Raw genomic sequence first — 12,313 nt, 5'->3', positions numbered from 1 at the left:
GGATCGAAGAAGAGCAAGAAGACCACCGGACTCCATCACCGTCGAGCGGATCATCACCTGGCCCGCGGCAATGGCGGTAAGCACTTCTCTGTTCGTCATGCACTATTTTTTCGCATTTGATCCGGCGATAGATTCGATCCACGGCAGAGAGGGGAATGGGAAATAGAGGTAGATAAGCATGGCAGTTCATGCTAGTTCATGCAAGATCGGAATAGAGGTAGATGCAGATGGAGTAGAAGGGGGATTGGGGATTGGGGTTACAAAACAGACACCGGCTAACCGTGGAGGCCGTCACCGACGTGCAGAGCGGCGGGCTGAGTGGCTGGCGATTCATCTTCTTGTCCATCGCCGTGCGGGGCGACGGTTCGTCGTCGCTGTCGGAGGAGTTGAGGTCGATCTGCCAGGTATGACAGCCTGGCTCTGATACGTCTCCAACGTATCTATAATTTTTGATTGCTCCATGCTATATTATCTACTGTTTTGGACTATATTGGGCTTTATTTTCCACTTTTATATTATTTTTGGGACTAACCTATTAACCGGAGGCTCAGCCCAGAATTGCTGTTTTTTGCCTATTTCAGTGTTTCGAAGAAACGGAATATCAAACGGAGTCCAAACGGAATGAAACCTTCGGGAACGTGATTTTCTCACCGAACGTGATCCAGGAGACTTGGACCCTACGCCAAGGCATCAGAGAGGCGGTCACGAGGGTGCCCCCCCCTGGGGCGCGCCCCCCTGCCTCGTGGGCCCCTCGAAGCTCCACCGACGTACTCCTTCCTCCTATATATACCTGCGTACCCCCAAACGATCAGAACATGAGCCAAAAACCTAATTCCACCGCCACAACTTTCTGTATCCACGAGATCCCATCTTGGGGCCTGTTCCGGAGCTCCGCCGGAGAGGGCCGTCATCACGGAGGGCTTCTACATCATCATAGCCTCTCCGATGAAGTGTGAGTAGTTTACCTCAGACCTTTGGGTCCATAGTTAGTAGCTAGATGGCTTCTTCTCTCTTTTTGGATCTCAATACAAAGTTCTCCCCCTCTCTTGTGGAGATCTATTCGATGTAATCTTCTTTTTGCGGTGTGTTTGTTGAGACCGATGAATTGTGGGTTTATGATCAAGTCTATCTATGAATAATATTTGAATCTTCTCTAAATTCTTTTATGTATGATTGGTTATCTTTGCAAGTCTCTTCGAATTATCCGTTTGGTTTGGCCAACTAGATTGATAGTTCTTGCCATGGGAGAAGTGCTTAGCTTTGGGTTCGATCTTGCGGTGTCCTTTCCCAGTGACAGAAGGGGCAGCAAGGCACATATTGCATCGTTGCCATCGAGGATAACAAGATGGGGTTTATTTCATATTGCATGAATTTATCTCTCTACATCATGTCATCTTGCTTAAGGCGTTACTCTGTTTCTAACTTAATACTCTAGATGCATGCTGGATAGTGGTCGATGAGTGGAGTAATAGTAGTAGATGCAGAATCATTTCGGTCTACTTGTCACGGATGTGATGCCTATATACATGATCATGCCTAGATATTCTCATAACTATGCTCAATTCTGTCAATTGCTCAATAGTAATTTGTTCACCCACCGTAGAATACTTATGCTCTTGAGAGAAGCCACTAGTGAAACCTATGGCCCCCGGGTCTATTCTCATCATATCAATCTCCATCACTTTAATCTTGCTTTGCTTTTTTACTTTGCTTTTACTTTTCACTTTGCATCTCTATACCAAAAATACCAAAAATATTATATCTATCAGATCTCACTCTCGTAAGTGACCGTGAAGGGATTGACAACCCCTAATCACGTTGGTTGCGAGTAGCTATCGCTTTGTGCAGGTACGAGGGACTTGAGCATGGCCTCCTACTGGATTGATACCTTGGTTCTCAAAAACTAAGGGAAATACTTATGCTACTCTGCTGCATCATCCCTTCCTCTCCGGGGAAAACCAACGCAAGCTCAAGACGTAGCAAGAAGGATTTCTGGCGCCGTTGCCGGGGAGTCTACGCAAAAAGTCAACATACCAAGTACCCATCACAATCCCTATCTCTCGCATTATATTATTTGCCATTTGCCTCTCGTTTTCCTCTCCCCCACTTAACCCTTGTCGTTTTATTCGCCCTCTCTCTCTCTCTCTCTATCCTCCCTCTGTATTTGCCTCTTTTGCCCACTTGCCTTTTTGTTTGCTCGTGTGTTAGATTGCTTGTTTGTCGCGATGGCTCAAGATACTACCAAATTGTGTGACTTCACCAATACCAATAATAATGATTTCCTTAGCACTCCGATTGCTCCTCTTGCCAATACTGCTTTGTTGAATGTTGTTATGAAAGATCAATTCGTCGGCCTTCCTAGTGAAGATGCCGCTACTCATCTGAATAGCTTCGTTGATTTATGTGATATGCAAAAGAAAAAAGATGTCGATAATGATGTCGTTAAATTGAAGCTATTTCCTTTTTCTCTTAGAGATCGTGCTAAAGCTTGGTTTTCGTCTTTGCCTAAGAATAGTATTGATTCTTGGAACAAGTGCAAAGATGCTTTTATCTCTAAGTATTTCCCTCCCGCTAAGATCATCTCTCTTAGAAACGATATTATGAATTTTAAGCAACTTGATCATGAACATATTGCACAAGCTTGGGAGAGAATGAAATTAATGATATGTAATTTCCCTACTCATGGTTTGAATTTGTGGATGATTATATGAAATTTTTATGCCGGATTGAATTTTGCTTCTAGAAATCTTTTAGATTCGGCCGCGGGAGGCACTTTCATGGAAATCACTTTAGGAGATGCTACTAAACTCCTAGATAATATTATGGTTAATTATTCTCAATGGCATACTGAAAGATCTTCTAATAAAAAAGTGCATGCGATAGAAGAAATCAATGTGTTGAGTGGAAAGATGGATGAACTTATGAAATTATTTGCTACTAAGAGTGTTGGGGAACGTAGTAATTTCAAAAAATTTCCTACGGACACGCAAGATCATGGTGATGCATAGCAACGAGAGGGGAGAGTGTGATCTACGTACCCTTGTAGATCGACAACGGAAGCGTTAGCACAACGTGGTTGATGTAGTCCTACGTCTTCACGGCCCGACCGATCAAGCACCGAAACTACGGCACCTCCGAGTTCTAGCACACGTTCAGCTCGATGACGATCCCCGGACTCCGATCCAGCAAAGTGTCGGGGAAGAGTTCCTCAGCACGACGGCGTGGTGACGATCTTGATGTACTACTGTCGCAGGGCTTCGCCTAAGCACCGCTACAATATTATCGAGGACTATGGTGGAAGGGGGCACCGCACACGGCTAAGAATATGATCACGTGGATCAACTTGTGTCTCTAGGGGTGCTCCCTGCCTCCGTATATAAAGGTTCAAAGAGGGGGGTGCGGCTGGCCAGGAGAGGGCGCGCCAGGAGGAGTCCTACTCCCTCTGGGAGTAGGATTCCCCCCCCTTCCTAGTTGGAATAGGATTCGGGAGGGGGGAAAGAGGAGAGAGAGAAGGAAGGGGGGCGTCGGCCCCCTCTCCTTGTCCTATTCGGACTAGGGGGGGAGGGGCGCGCGGCCCAGCCCTGGCCACCTCTCCTCTCTTCCACTAAAGCCCACTAAGGCCCATATACCTCCCGGGGGGGTTCCGGTAACCTCCCGGTACTCCGGTAAAATCCCGATTTCACCCGGAACACTTCCGATATCCAAATATAGGCTTTCAATATATCAATCTTTATGTCTCGACCATTTCGAGGCTCCTCATCATGTCCGTGATCACATCCGGGACTCCGAACAAACTTCGGTACATAAAAAATGCATAAACTCATAATATAACTGTCACCGAAACCTTAAGCGTGCGGACCCTACGGGTTCGAGAACAATGTAGACATGACCGAGACACGTCTCCGGTCAATAACCAATAGCGGAACCTGGATGCTCATATTGGCTCCTACATATTCTACGAAGATCTTTTATCGGTCAGACCGCATAACAACATACGTTGTTCCCTTTGTCATCGGTATGTTACTTGCCCGAGATTCGATCGTCGGTATCTCAATACCTAGTTCAATCTCGTTACCGGCAAGTCTCTTTACTCGTTCCGTAATACATCATCTCACAACTAACTCATTAGTTGCAATGCTTGCAAGGCTTATGTGATGTGCATTACCGAGAGGGCCCAGAGATACCTCTCCGACAATCGGAGTGACAAATCCTAATCTCGAAATACGCCAACCCAACATGTACCTTTGGAGACACCTGTAGAGCACCTTTATAATCACCCATTTACGTTGTGACGTTTGGTAGCACACAAAGTGTTCCTCCGGCAAACGGGAGTTGCATAATCTCATAGTCATAGGAACATGTATAAGTCATGAAGAAAGCAATAGCAACATACTAAACGATCGGGTGCTAAGCTAATGGAATGGGTCATGTCAATCAGATCATTCACCTAATGATGTGATCCCGTTAATCAAATAACAACTCTTTGTCCATGGTTAGGAAACATAACCATCTTTGATTAACGAGCTAGTCTAGTAGAGGCATACTAGTGACACTCTGTTTGTCTATGTATTCACACATGTATTATGTTTCCGGTTAATACAATTCTAGCATGAATAATAAACATTTATCATGATATAAGGAAATAAATAATAACTTTATTATTGCCTCTAGGGCATATTTCCTTCAAAGAGTGTTTCTTATGATCCTAATGATATGACTTTGTCTACTTTGATTGAGAATAACAATGAATCTATGGATGTGAATTTTGTTGGTAGGAATAATTTTGGTAACAGCTCTTATAGAGGGAATTTTAATCCTAGGCCATAACCTAGTAATCCTTCTAATAATTATGGAAATTCCTACAATAACTCTTATGGAAATTATAATAAAATGCCCTCTAAATTTGAGAATAGTGTTAAAGAGTTTATGAATTCACAAAAGAATTTTAATGCTTTGCTTGAAGAGAAATTGCTTAAAGTTGATGATTTGGATAGGAACGTTGATAGAATTTCTCTTGAGGTTGATTCTTTAAAGCTTAGATCTATTCCTCCTAAGCATGATATCAATGAGTCTCTCAAAGCCATGAGAATTTCCATTGATGAGTGCAAGGAAAGAACCGCTAGGATGCGTGCTTCCAAAGATGCCTTTATTAAAGCATGTTCTTCCAATTCCTATGAAAATCAAGATGAAGATCTAAAAGTTATTGATGTGTCTCCTATTAAATCTTTGTTTTGCAATATGAATCTTGATGAAACTGAATATGATCTTCCTTTACCTAGAAGGCGTTCTAAAAATTCGGAGTATTTAGATCTTTATGATGAAATTGATGAAAGTGGGATTGAAAGAAAAAAAATCTAGATGTTGCTAAACCCACTATATTGGATTTCAAGGAATTTAATTATGAAAGTTGCTCTTTAATTGATTGTATTTCCTTGTTGCAATCCGTGCTAAATTCTCCACATGCTTATAGTCAAAATAAAGCCTTCACCGAACATATTGTTGATGCCTTGATGCAATTTTATGAAGAAAAACTTGAGTTGAAAGTTTCTATCCCTAGAAAACTCTATGATGAGTGGGAACCAACTATTAAAATTAAAATTAAAGATCATGAGTTTTATGCTTTGTGTGATTTGGGTGCTAGTGTCTCCACTATCCCCAAAACTTTGTGTGATTTGCTAGATTTCCGCGATTTTGATGATTGCTCTCTAAACTTGCATCTTGCAGATTCTACTATTAAGAACCAATGGGAAGGATTAATGATGTTCTTATTGTTGCAAATAGGAATTATGTGCCCGTAGATTTCATTGTTCTTGATATAGATTGCAATCCTTCTTGCCCTATTATTCTTGGTAGACCTTTCCTTAGAACGGTTGGTGCAATTATTGATATGAAGGAAGGGAATATTAGATTTCAATTTCCATTAAAAAGGGCATGGAACACTTTCCAAGAAAGAAAATAGAATTGCCATATGAAACTATCATGAGAGCCACTTATGGATTGCCTACCAAAGATGGCAATACCTAGATCTATCCTTGCTTTTATGCCTAGCTAGGGGCGTTAAACGATAGCGCATGTTGGGAGGCAACCCAATTTTATTTTTATTCCTTACTTTTTGCTCCTGATTAGTAATAAATAAATTATTTAGCCTCTGTTTTTGTTGTGTTTTTTGTGTTTAATTAGTGTTTGTGCCAAGTAGGACCGTTGGGAAGACTTGGGGAAAGTCTTGTTGAACTTGCTGTAAAAAACAGAAACTTTAGCGCTCACGAGAACTGCTGTCATTTTTATTTGAAGAGTGCTATTTAGTTAATTCTTTTTGAAGATGATTAATAGATAAATTCCTCACGTCCATAAATTTATTTTAGAATTTTTGGGGTTCCAGATCTTGCGCTAGCTACAGATTACTACAGACTGTTCTGTTTTTGACAGATTCTGTTTTTCGTGTGTTGTTTGCTTATTTTGATGAATCTATAGTTAGTAAAATAGTTTATAATCCATAGAGAAGTTGGAATACAGTAGGTTTAACACCAATATAAATAAATAATGAGTTCATTACAGTACCTTGAAGTGGTCTTTTGTTTTCTTTCGCTAACGGAGCTCACGAGTTTTCTACTTTAAGTTTTGTGTTGTGAAGTTTTCAAGTTTTGGGTAAATTCTTGTGATAGATTATGGAACAAGGAGTGGCAAGAGACTAAGCTTGGGGATGCCCATGGCACCCCCAAGATAATCCAAGGACACCAAAAAGTCAAAGCTTGGGGATGTCCCGGAAGGCATCCCCTCTTTCGTCCACTTCCATCAGTAATTTACTTGGAGCTATATTTTTATTCACCAACATGATATGTGTTTTGCTTGGAGCGTCTTGTATTATTTGTGTCTTTGTGTCTTAGTATGCCACAATCATCCTTGCTGTACACACCTTTTGAGAGAGCCATACATGAATTAAAATTTGATAGAATACTCTATGTGCTTCACTTATATCTTTTGAGCTAAGTAGTTTTGCTCTATGTGCTTCACTTATATCTTTTGAGCTATGTAGTTTTGCTCTATGTGCTTCACTTATATCTTTTGAGCGTTATAATTTTGCTCTATGTGCTTCACTTAGATCTTTTAGAGCACGGTGGTGGATTTGTTTTAAAGAAACTATTGATCTCTCATGCTTCACTTAAATTATTTTGAGAGTCTCTTAATAGCATGGTAATTTGCTTAATAATAATATGCTTGGTATTTAAGATTTGTGAAACTTTCTTTTGAGTGTGTTGAATACTAAGAAAAGATTGAAGCATGATAATTGTTTTGAGATATGGAGGTGATAATATTAAAGTCATGCTAGTTGAGTAGTTGTGAATTTAAAAAATACTTGTGTTAAAGTTTGTGATTCCCGTAGCATGCACGTATGGTGAACCGTTATGTGATAAAGTCGGAGCATGATTTATTTATTGATTGTCTTCCTTATGAGTGGCGGTCGGGGACGAGCGATAGTCTTTTCCTACCAATCTATCCCCCTAGGAGCATGCGCGTAATACTTTGCTTTGATAACTTCTAGATTTTTGCAATAAATATATGAGTTCTTTATGACTAATGTTGAGTCCATGGATTATACGCCCTCTCACCCTTCCACCTTTGCTGGCCTCTCTAATACCGCACACTTTTCGCCAGTATCATACACCTACCATATATCTTCCTCAAAACAGCCACCATACCTACCTATTATGGCATTTCTATAGCCATTCCCGGATATATTGCCATGCAACTTTCCACCGTTTCGTTCATGACACACTCCATCATTGTCATATTGCATATCCCGGTACACCGCCGGAGGCATTCATATAGAGTCATATTTTGTCCTAAGTATCGAGTTGTAATTGTTGAGTTGTAAGAAAAATAAAAGTGTGATGATCATCAGTATTAGAGCATTGTCCCAGTGAGGAAAGAATGATGGAGACTATGATTCCCCCATAAGTCGTGATGAGACTCCGGACGAAAAAAAAGAGGCCAAAGAAGCCCAAATAAAAAAAGAGGCCATAAAAAAAGAGAAAATGCCCAAATAAAAATAAAAAAATAAAAAAATATGAGAGAAAAAGAGAGAAGGGACAATGTTACTATCCTCTTACCACACTTATGCTTCAAAGTAGCACCATGATCTTCATAGTAGAGAGTCTCTCATGTTATCACTTTCATATACTAGTGGGAATCTTTCATTATAGAACTTGCCTTGTATATTCCAATGATGGGCTTCCTCAAATTGCCCTAGGTCTTCATGAGTAAGCAAGTTGGATGCACACCCACTTAGTTTCTTTTTGAGCTTTCATATACTTATAGCTCTAGTGCATCCGTTGCATGGCAATCCCTACTCACTCAAGTTGATATCTATTAATGGGCATCTCCATAGCCCGTTGATACGCCTAGTTGATGTGAGACTATCTTCTCCTTTTTTTCTTCTCCACAACCACCATTCTATTCCACCTATAGTGCTATATCCATGGCTCACGCTCATGTATTGTGTGAAGATTGAAAAAGTTTTGAAAAAGTTAGAGTATGAAACAATTGCTTGGCTTGTCATCGGGGTTGTGCATGATTTAAATACTTTGTGTGGTGAAGATAGAGCATAGCCAGACTATATGATTTTGTAGGGATAACTTTCTTTGGCCATGTTATTTTGAGAAGACATAATTGCTTTGTTAGTATGCTTGAAGTATTATTATTTTTATGTCAATATAAACTTTTGTCTTGAATCTTTCGAATCTGAATATTCATATCACAATTAAGAAGATTTGCATTGAAATTATGCCAAGTAGCACTCCACATCAAAAATTCTCTTTTTATCATTTACCTACTCGAGGACGAGCAGGAATTAAGCTTGGGGATGCTTGATACGTCTCCAACGTATCTATAATTTTTTATTGCTCCATGCTATATTATCTACTGTTTTGGACTATATTGGGCTTTATTTTCCACTTTTATATTATTTTTGGGACTAACCTATTAACCGGAGGCCCAGCCTAGAATTGCTGTTTTTTGCCTATTTCAGTGTTTCGAAGAAATGGAATATCAAATGGAGTCCAAACGGAATGAAACCTTCGGGAACGTGATTTTCTCACCGAACGTGATCCAGGAGACTTGGACCCTACGCCAAGGCATCAGAGAGGCGGTCACGAGGGTGGGGGGTGCCCCCCCTAGGGCGCGCCCCCCTGCCTCGTGGGCCCCTCGAAGCTCCGCCGACGTACTCCTTCCTCCTACATATACCTACGTACCCCCAAACGATCAGAACAGGAGCCAAAAACCTAATTCCACCGCCGCAACTTTCTGTATCCACGAGATCCCATCTTGGGGCCTGTTCCGGAGCTCCGCCGGAGAGGGCCGTCATCACGGAGGGCTTCTACATCATCATAGCCTCTCCGATGAAGTGTGAGTAGTTTACCTCAGACCTTTGGGTCCATAGTTAGTAGCTAGATGGCTTCTTCTCTCTTTTTGGATCTCAATACAAAGTTCTCCCCCTCTCTTGTGGAGATCTATTCGATGTAATCTTCTTTTTGCGGTGTGTTTGTTGAGATCGATGAATTGTGGGTTTATGATCAAGTCTATCTATGAATAATATTTGAATCTTCTCTGAATTCTTTTATGTATGATTGGTTATCTTTGCAAGTCTCTTCGAATTATCCGTTTGGTTTGGCCAACTAGATTGATAGTTCTTGCCATGGGAGAAGTGCTTAGCTTTGGGTTCGATCTTGTGGTGTCCTTTCCCAGTGACAGAAGGGGCAGCAAGGCACGTATTGCACCGTTGCCATCGAGGATAACAGGATGGGGTTTATTTCATATTGCATGAATTTATCTCTCTACATCATGTCATCTTGCTTAAGGCGTTACTCTATTTTTAACTTAATACTCTAGATGCATGCTGGATAGCGGTCGATGAGTGGAGTAATAGTAGTAGATGCAGAATCGTTTCGGTCTACTTGTCACGGACGTGATGCCTATATACATGATCATGCCTAGATATTCTCATAACTATGCTCAATTCTGTCAATTGCTCAACAGTAATTTGTTCACCCACCGTAGAATACTTATGCTCTTGAGAGAAGCCACTAGTGAAACCTATGGCCCCCGGGTCTATTCTCATCATATCAATCTCCATCACTTTAGTCTTGCTTTGCTTTTTTACTTTGCTTTTACTTTTCACTTTGCATCTCTATACCAAAAATACCAAAAATATTATATCTATCAGATCTCACTCTCGTAAGTGACCGTGAAGGGATTGACAACCCCTAATCGCGTTGGTTGCGAGTAGCTATCGCTTTGTGCAGGTACGAGGGACTTGAGCGTGGCCTCCACTGGATTGATACCTTGGTTCTCAAAAACTGAGGGAAATACTTACGCTACTATGCTGCATCATCCCTTCCTCTTTGGGGAAAACCAACGCAAGCTCAAGACGTAGCAGGCTCTGGCGCCCTCGCTGGCATCTATACCTGTTCTTCCTCCTCCTTAGGCTCCCCACCGATGACTGTCGGCGGCACGATTGTCATCTCCCAGTACACTGCGGCATGGCGGTCATTAGGAACCCAGTAGTTCTTGTACTTGGACCACTTCTTCCTCTGTTTAGCGTATTCGGAGACGGCCTGATTCATGGCCTAGCGAATGATGTCAACTACCATCACGCCCTTTGTTGGGTCAGTAATCAACGTCTTCAGATCTTGTGTAGTGGCCCTTATGAGCACTGCATCAGATTCCTTCTGCATGTCAGGCATGGAGGCAAAGTTCGAGCACACCTCCATGGTGTTCTCGAACTTGGTGCGGTCACTAGCCAACCACCCGAGGAAGAAGGCCCCCCAGCCAATACCCTAAGGGAAGGGGTTGGCGTTGGAGCTGGAGCTAGAGCTCATGGCGATGGGGAGGAGGAAGGTTGATACTGAGAGAAGAGAGGGGTGGGTAAGTAGTGGTGGGCAGGGTGAGTAAATATAGGTGCGATGGAGAGGAGGGAGAGTGACAGTCATGCCGTTTTAACTACATGCTCTTCAATAAGCCATGAACTCTGTATTGTGCCTGACTCCATGAATTGTGTGCAGATCGAGGAGAGCAATGAGATGGGCACGGAGGTGCTCCCGCATGTTGACAATAAGGGAAAGCAGTCGGTTCATCCAATGCCCGAGGTTGTGCTGCCGCCCACCGCCGAGGAAGAACCGAAGACGCCTGAGGTGACGACGAGCGCATGGAGGAGCCCCCAAGCAGCAAGCGCCGCAACTACGACCACTATCATGAGGAGGATGGCCCAACTCACTTCTGCAAGGTCATCCTTGCACCAAAGTTTGAGTGCATCCCCATGCCCCTGGACTTCACACCAAGCACTTCCTCGTAGTGCCGACGGAGTTCAAGCTCAGGAACAACACCGGCTGCTCCTAGAAGGTGACGGCGAAGCTGATGAACGGTAGGGTGACCCTGGATCAGGGTTGGTCCACCTACACCGCCGTTCATCATATCAAGATCGGCTACATGGTGACATTCAGGCTCCTCACTCCCGACACCCTCAAGGTCATCATCTTCGACGACGATGGCATTGAGGTGGTCAACAAGTGCGAGAAGCACGACGAAGCCTTCACCACCAAGGACTAGGGCCGGGGCAGCTCCTTCCTAAGTACTATCGAGTCTGCTTTATGGTTTATGCATTGAACTATTTGAACTATCGTTATGATGTGTGGTACTATGTTATCTGAACTATGCTGTTAAGTAGTTGATGCTCTGTTTATGCTCTGCTCTGCTTATGATGTGTGGTACATGGTTGTGCCGAAGTGTGCTGGTAACCTCACCAACTAGCCAAAGAGGTTACCACACACTAGACGTTGCATCCAACCAAACACCATGTCTTTGGGTTTGTCCACTAACATACAGGCAACGAAACACCAGGCAGTGTGTTTCTGCCCATGCAGGCAAGAGGGCATGCAAGCAACCAAACAACTTGCAGGTGGTGCATTTGAGGCTGCATTTGCATAGCCAGGCTGAGTTGAGAAGGCTATGCAATGCAGCTACTGTAGACTACGGCAACCAAACATGCCCACAGTCTCTGCGTCGTCGTTGGATCCGCATATCAGGGACACCAGACGCTGCGCTGTGCCATTTGTAGGATCGAAAGTATGTCTAGAGGGGGTGATTAGACTACTTGACCAAATAAAAATATATCCTTTTCCCAATTTTAAGTCTTGGCAGATTTTAGCAACTTAGCACAAGTCAAGCAATCAACCTACACGTGCAATTCTAAGAGTATAGCAGTGGAATGTAAATCATTGCATATGAAGGTAAAGGGGAGGAGTTTGGAGGGAGCAAACAC

The 12,313-nt window shown here is 42.6% G+C and overlaps 1 pseudogene; it reads left to right on the top strand.

Moving 5' to 3' along the window:
- The first annotated feature begins 11,036 nt into the window (after positions 1–11,036).
- On the top strand, positions 11,037–11,680 carry LOC147985403 (uncharacterized; annotated as a pseudogene).
- The last annotated feature ends 633 nt before the right edge of the window (positions 11,681–12,313 follow it).

The sequence above is a fragment of the Triticum urartu genome, chromosome 2A, assembly GCF_056163025.1.
Source record: "Triticum urartu cultivar PI428250 chromosome 2A, HENAU_Tu73, whole genome shotgun sequence".
Lineage (NCBI taxonomy): Eukaryota > Viridiplantae > Streptophyta > Magnoliopsida > Poales > Poaceae > Triticum > Triticum urartu.
The sequence above is the reverse complement of the archived record's forward strand: the minus strand, read 5'-3'. Positions and strand labels throughout refer to the sequence as shown.